The sequence below is a fragment of the Cebus imitator genome, unplaced genomic scaffold (genome assembly GCF_001604975.1).
Source record: "Cebus imitator isolate Cc_AM_T3 unplaced genomic scaffold, Cebus_imitator-1.0 Scaffold242, whole genome shotgun sequence".
Classification (NCBI taxonomy): Eukaryota; Metazoa; Chordata; class Mammalia; order Primates; family Cebidae; genus Cebus; species Cebus imitator.
The window spans coordinates 1,987,449-1,995,218 of record NW_016107557.1 but is presented as its reverse complement, the minus strand read 5'-3'; the positions used below and the strand labels follow the sequence as shown (position 1 = coordinate 1,995,218).

The 7,770-nt window shown below is 49.5% G+C and overlaps 1 protein-coding gene and 1 non-coding gene across 2 annotated transcripts in view; both read left to right on the top strand.

Moving 5' to 3' along the window:
- The window catches only part of PRELID3A (PRELI domain containing 3A), a 157,929-nt gene that overhangs the window by 121,924 nt on the left and 28,235 nt on the right, over positions 1-7,770 (top strand). The window lies entirely within an intron of this gene.
- Positions 3,719-3,780, top strand: LOC119466948. Its single transcript, XR_005195459.1, has one exon. It is a non-coding gene; the product is annotated as a U7 small nuclear RNA (small nuclear RNA).

The window sequence follows — 7,770 nt, the reverse complement described above, 5'->3', positions numbered from 1 at the left end:
TTAACCTCAGGCAATCCACCCTCCTTGGCCTCCCAAAGTGCTGGGATCACAGCCATGAGCCACCACTCCCAGCCCCTACTGCCTCTTAAAGGATGTAGTCAAGGGAATGGACCAAAACAATCTGTAAGAGGTAAATTGCAGAGGGCTTGATGATTGGTTGGCTGCAAGGAGTGAGCAGTCACTCCCTATTCTCCAGCCTGGGGTGCCTGAGTGATGCCACTGAGTGAACAGTGCCTCCTGGAAGAGGAGTGTGCTGAGGAAGGCAGGCTGGGTAGCTGCCTAGGGAACGGCCTGCAGGTAGCTGGATGTGTGGGTCTGAAGCTTGGGTAGAAATCTGAGATAGAGATGTTGGTTTAGGAATCAGTAGAAACTGTGAAACTCAATGAGTTCACTCAGAGAGAGAGGTGTGAGTGAGAAGAACCGAAGAACGGAGGAGAAGTGGAGTGTGCAAAGGAGGGAGTGAAAGGGAGTGTCATGGAAGCCAAGGGAGCGGAGTTTCGGGAAGAGCCACCTGAGTTCAAGTGCCATCAGGGGTCCAGAAAGACGAGGACTCAACAATACCCACTGGATTGGCAAGTTTGATGGTTATTGACGACCTTAAGGAGACAAGTGGCAGGAGTCCCTTACAGCACGTCACAGAGCTAAGTAGGAACAACAGCAAGCTGGAGAGAGCAAGCGTGGACCATTCTTTTGAAGGGGTTGAACGAGACGTGAGGGGAGCCATTGCAGGGCATGACGGGGTGAAGCAGCCTGGAAGGCCGACTTCCAGTGCTCCTCTGCACAGGCTGGCATTTACCGCCATAAACTTCTAGGATGGCAAGTGTAATCCATCCTTTGCCTTGTGAAAATGGGCTTTTGCAACCAGGCAGCTGACTGTGGTTCTCAAGCCAAAGAAATGGAGAAGAGGCATCGCAGCAAGAGATAAAGGTTAAGGATGAATCTTTCTCCAAAATTCTCCATTTCCTGGAAGTTTCACTCCTAGTTCCCACACCTGCTGGTGACAAGACCCAGTCCTGATTTCCGTGCCCAAGAGGCTCAGCCAGGGGCCAGAGGAACAGCTGCATCCTGGTGTGATTCCACCAGCCAACAGGTGGCCATCTGCCCTTCTGGGTGGCATCTTTCCAGTTCTACGGAAACTATAAAACTGAAACAACAACCAAGGGACTGCTGGGCGTCGCTGAGTCAGACCTGTGTGTCACCTGGGCGCCTGCACACCCTGCGCCAGCCTGCAAGGGCCTTTCTGGGCTGCTGTCCAGAGCGCATGTGCTGTGCTGCGGCTAACTCTCCGTAAGGGCCATGGGGTGGGCCATGTCCATCTCTGCTGGAACGCTTCTCTAAAAAAGGGCATGGCTCCACTTACTATTTACTTAAAAACAATACATCTTCCTCAGCTGGAGTGGTGGGCGATTGAGGATTGCTCCTTTGTTTCCCACAAAACCCAGGCAATCCCATCAGGGTTTGTTTGGGGTGGGCAGGGTCCAGGTGGGTGAAACAACAGAAATGCTGAGACTCCTTTGGGGAGCCACAGACAGGTGCAGGGCTGAGAGGGAGAGTTGTTGTTGTCTTTTTTTTTTTAAGTCAAAAAACTTAGCCATATTTATAATCAAAGGTGGGATGCAGGGTGGAAGAAGCCAAAATTTGAGAAGAGAAGACTAGCACGGCGGGTCCCCTAGGGACAGCTGGGGAGGGGGATGTTATCTGAGAACAGATGGCAGTGAGGAGCTTGGCGTGGGTCCAGATTGTGACAGCATCTCCTGCAGAGGGGACATCTGCCCTGTGTCTGACACTGCACCAGTACTCAGCACCACTCGTGGGCCGTCCCATACCATGAATGAGTGGTGACCCAGTGTGGGCCCCGGGCAGCCCCACTCCAGAGCATGTGCCATTAACCAGCACAAACCAACAGCTTCACAGTATCTAACCAAGGGCCCAAAGGCTGTAGTAATCACACTTTTTGGCTTAATTTTCTCTCCATGAAAAGAAGCAAAGTAGAGATGGGGTTTCACCATGTGGCCCAGGATGGTCTCGAACTCCTGGCCCCAGGTAATACACCCATCTCAGCCTCCCAAAGTGCTGGGCTTACAGGCATGAGCCACCTTGCCTGGCTTTAAATTTTCTTTCTTGCTGTTGATTTTTGCCCTCCTGCTGGCATTGAGATGGCCACACCAGTTCCAGAAGCTAAACAACGGAGAAGTCCTGCTTTTTGGACCAAGGGCCTTTGTCCCGCCAGCCTCTCGGCAGACACTCGTGTCTCCTGGGCCTGCACTGGGTGCTAACTGAACCAGGCTCCTAAGTGAGCCTCAGACCCCCAGACCAAAAGGCAGCCCTGCAGCAAGGGTGGGCGGCTGCCCTGAGCCACTGAGTATGACGTGGCTACTACCACAAAGTCAAGGTTCTGTTGGGGAGAAAGAAGGTCCTCAGGACGGGATACTGGAGTTTCAGATTTTTGAGGTGAATGAGTTTAAAATGTAAGCAAGAGGCTGGGCGCAGTGGCTCACATCTGAAATCCTAGCACTTTGGGAGGCTGAGGCAGGCAGATCAACCTGACGTCAGGACCAGTATGACCAACATGGTGAATCCCATCTCTACTGATAATGCAAAAAATTAGCCAGGCGTGGTGTCTCATGCCTGTAATCCCAGCTCCTCGGGAGGCTGAGGCAGAAGAATCGCTTGAACCCCGGAGGTAGAGGTTGCAGTGAGCCGAGGTCGCGCCATTGCACTCCTAGCTGGGTGACAGGGCAAGACTCCAGCTCAAAAACAAAACAAAAGTTGTGATAAGGAGAGGAAGAACTAAAGTCAGGGCCAGGCACGGTGGCTCACTCCTATAATCCCAGCACTTTGGGAGGCCGAGGTGAGCAGATCACCTGAGATCAGGAGTTTGAGACCACCCTGGTCAACACAGTGAAACTCCATCTCTACTAAACATACAAAAAGTAGTTGTGCATGGTGGTGGGCACCTGTAACCCAGCTACTTGGGAGGCTGAGGCAGAGAATAACTTGAATGTGGAAGTGGAGATTGTAGTGAGACGAGATTGTGCCACTGCGTTCCAGCCTGAGAGTGAGGCTCCATCTCAAAAAAAAAAAAAAAAAAAAAAAAAAAAAAAAAAAAAAAAAAAAAAAAAAAAAAAAAAAAAAAAAAAAAAAAAAAAAAAAAAGACAGGAAGCCCCAGGGACCACAGGCCTCTAGGTGGGTTGTCCATGGCGATATTGACATCGCCCAGAATTACAGCAAAAGGTGGCAGGGGCGTGGAGAGGGACACAGCAAGCCAACCTGCCAGAACCCAGAAGTGGAGGGATGCCAGAGAGGAGCAGGTGACAGACAAGAGGAAAGTGGGTGGGTTGTGCTTCTTTACCTTCTCCATGAACCCCATTGACTCTAAGCACCTTAATTCTGAGCACGTTTCATCCTGCTATCTGCACAGGCGCCCATGTCACTCCTGTCTAGGGCAAGGGCTTCCTGCCTGGCCTCCCTGCCTGCCTGTACTCCCTCTACTGCCTGGTTTCCAACCTTTGCTGCATGCCAGAATCCCCGGGGTAGCCTCTCAAAGCCTAATGCCCAGGCCACACTGTGGTCCAGTTGAAGGAAAGTCCCTACAGCTGCTTCCAGGCATCAGTGCTTGCCAGAGCTTCTAGGGTTATCCATTATCATGCAGCCCAGGTTGGAACGACACCTCTGCCTGTCCTCACACTGCCCATTCTCATCTCAAAAGCCAGGTGGAAGTGGTACAGCTCTTTTAGAATTTGTCTAGCAGGTTTTCTTGTTTTTACTGGAAAATCCTCCAAAGGAAAAAAATCAAAATAAAAAGGCAGTAGGAGTAGGTCATTCCCATTCATTCAAAAAACAGTTGTCTGGCTAGCACAGGGACTTCTCACCTGTAGTCCCAGCACTTTGGGAGGCCAAGGCAGGAGGTTTGCTTGAGCCCAGGAGTTCGAGATCAGCTTGGGCAACATAGCGAGACCCTGTCTCTACAACAATTTTTTCTTTTTAATTAGCTGGGCATACTGCCTGTGGTCCCAGCAACTTGGGAGGCTGGGGAGGGAGGATCACTTGAGGCCAGGAGAAGTTGAGGCTGCAGTGAGCTATGATTACACTACTGCCCTCCAGCCTGGGCGACAGAGTGAGACCCTGTCTTTTTTTTTTTTTTTTTTGAGACAGTCTCGCTCTGTCGCCCAGGCTACAGTGCAGTGGCATGATCTCGGCTCACTGCAACCTCTGCCTCCCGAGTTGAAGCCATTCTCTGGCCTCATCCTCCTGAGAAGCTGGGATTACAGGCATGTGCCACCACAGCTGGCTAATTTTTGTATTTTTAGTAGAGATGGGGTTTCACCATGTTGGCCAGGCTGGTCTCGAACTCCTGACCCCATGATCCTCCCTCCTCAGCCTCCCAAAGTGCTAGGATTATAGGCATGAGCCACCGCATCCAGCTGACCCTGCCTCTTTAAAAAAGAAAAAAAAAAAGTTGTTCAGTCACTAATACTTTCCAGGCACTGAGTGTACAAAAATGAAAAATACATGAGTGTCCCTCCCAACAAAGACAAACAAAGACACTTCCCCAGGGGACAGAAGTATACATAGCATTGTGGTAGGCGCTATGGCAGAGGACAGCGCCATGGCATCCCGGGAGTCACCTCTAAACCCGAGGCGGGGAGGAGGCCAGACGCACTCCCAGAGAGGAGCCCTTTCGCCTCAACCATCCTCATCTCCACTTGACTTTGGCTTCCCACAGATGGCCAAGCCTGCTTCCCGGATCTCACTGGTGTTAATTGGTTTTCCCTCACAAATCTCAAATTCTAAAATATGTCTAAGATCGCCATGAATTATAAACCCTTTTATAATTCATGTGACAACTTAAGCCATAAGCTGTGGCTCCTGTCTCCCTTTGTGGCCTCAACTCTTACCACTTGCTACAGGACCCTACAGTCCAGCCTCCAGCTTCTGGGTCTTGTATATTCTGCTCTCCTCCAGGGACCAGCACAGAGGAGGGCTCTGTGAGTGGAGGAAACCGAGCCAGCGCCTGGGATGAAGAAGGTGAAGGCATGTGCAGGAAGCACCATAGCCCAGGTAAGCTGAGGCCAGTGCACCTAGGTCAGGGAGGGATCTCTTTTAGTGTCCTCATCTCCCAGAGAACTGGTCAAACCAGTTCCTGGGCCCCTCCGCAGAGATGCTGCATCCTGGGTGTGAGGCGGGGCCTGAGAGTCTACCTTTCCAACACACTCCAGGGCAATGCAACCGGCTGTGGACCATGGGAGGTGACACAGAGTGAGGAGCAGGGAGAGACCAGGCTAGAGAGATGAGCAGGGAGAGATGAGGCTAGAAGGCGGACTGCAAGAAGGTGCAGCTGTCAGCATAGGACTTTAGGATGAACTTATACTTACCGTGTATCTACTATGCTTCTCACTCTGGAAACAGCAAGAAGAAAAATAACATAGTTCTTGACCTCAGAATATTTTTAGGCCTGGTGCAGTGGCTCATTAACTATAATTCCATATAATTCCAGCGCTTTGGGAGGCTGAGGTAGGAGGACTGTTTGAAGCCAGGAATTTGAGACCAGCCTGAGCAACTAAGCAAGACCCTGTCTCTACAAAAAAGAGGAAGAAGGAGTAGGAGGAGGAGGGAGAGAAAGAGGAGGAAATAAGAAAGAAGAAAAGAAAGAAAAAGGATTCAGGCATGGTGTCACGCCCCTGTAGTTCCAGCTACTCAGGAGAGGAGGCTGAAGCGGGGAGGATTCCTTGAGCCCAAGAGTTTAAGGCCGTGGTGAGCTGTAATCATACCACTTCACTTCGAGCCTGGGCCACAGAGAGAGACATCATTTTTTTTTTTAAAGTTAAGTTTTTTAGCCCAGTGGGAGAAGCAGAAAAATATGCAAATAATTTTAACACACAGTGGTGGGTCTCACGGAGGTGCATCTGGGTGGATGTGTAACTGCAGAGGAGTGACCACAACTGCCCCAGGGCTTAGACGACCAATGGAATTCCAACAGCAGGTGTGAAACAGATTTGAGGGTGAGGCCAGATGTGGTGGCTCATACCTGTTAAACCCAGCACTTCAGGAGACCGAGGCTGGTGGATCACCTGAGGTCAGGAGTTCAAGACCCACCTAGCAAAATACTGATGAAATATCATCTCTACTAAAGATACAAAAACTAAGCGGGCATGGTGGCTGGTGGCAGGTGCCTGTAACACCAGCTACTTGGGAGGCTGAGGCAGGAGAATCGCTGGAACTTCGGAGGCGGAGGTTGCAGTGAGTCGCGATCGCATCACTGCACTCCAACCTAGGCTACCAGAGCGAGACTCTATCTCAAAAAAAAAGAAAAAAAGATTTGAAGGTGAGGGTGGTGGGGAAAGGCAGAGAACATTGAGACTGTTGTAATAGTCCAGGGATTGAAGGCTGTTCTCATTTCATTCCAGCTTTCCACCTGCCCAGCTCCACCAATACACAGTGTGTCTCTATACCGAGGAGCTACCTGATTTGGGACTCAGTCTTCCTACAAGACAAAAAGAGAAGACGTGGCTGCTCCACGTGGTCCAGACCTGGAGCCAGTGAACCGAGCTCTCGCCATGCCGCACAATCTCCTCAGCCTCATGTTCAAAGTGCTTTCTTTAGAAATGCTGATTGTAAATGATGACACCTTTTAAAAAACAAAATTCAATTAAATTCAATACATATTTATTGGGCACACGCTTCGTTTAAGTTCCTGATTTAGACAAATCCATTCCCACCCCTGAGAACCTCATAGTCTGTAGGAGGAGAGGTAAATAGAAACAGCTGAGAATGATCATGTAAAATCCACACACAGCCTCTTGCACACATATCCCAGAAAGGAAAGGACAAAACTTTGAACACATTCATGCCTTTGGCTTGGGAAACGTTGAGGATTTGGAGAGTATCAAATGCAGTACATTCTGTTATTAAGAGTTAGGGAGCTCAGGCAATCTTCTACAGAGATATGAAAAGATAGGTTGAAAAAATGTCTCCAGTTTATTTGGAGTTTGTTATTCAGGAAAAAATGCAATTTAAGTGTCCCAGGGTTGGCTGGGTGTGATGGCTCATGCCTGTAATCACAGTGACTCAGAAGGCTTCAGTGGGAGGGATGCTTGAGCCCAGGGCTTCAAGACCAGCCTGAACAACATAGCAAGACCCCATCTCTAAAAACAACTTTTTTTAATTAGCTGGAATGGTGGCATGTACCTGTGGTTCCAGCTACTTGGGAGACTGGGGCAGGAGGATCTTTTGAGCTGAGGAGGTCAAGGCTGCAGTGAGCCATGATCACGCCACTGCACTCCAGCCTGGGCAACAGAGAAAGATCTTGTCTGAAACAAAACACAACAAAACAATATAAAAACCCACAAAAGTTACAGGTTGAAGTAGAAAAGGTGGTAGTAAGATTCATAGTAAAATAATGGGAATCACTTATGTACTCCATTTACTTAATCTTTGCATTTAAAATCTATGATGCAATATACAATCGTATGAATAATGTAATTTAAAACCAATGAAAGGCTGGGCGCAGTGGCTCACACCTGTAATCCCAGCACTTTGAGAGGCCGAGGTGGGCAGGTCACTTGAGATCAGGAGTTTGAGATCAGCCTAGCCAACACTGGTGAAACCCCATCTCTACTAAGGATACAAAAAATTAGCCAGGCATGGTGGCAGGTGCCTATAGTCCTAGCTACAAGGGAGGCTGAGGCACAAGAATTGCTTAAACCTGGGAGGTTCATGCCACTGCACTCCAGCCTGGGTGACAGAGCAGGACTCTGTCTCAAAAAAAA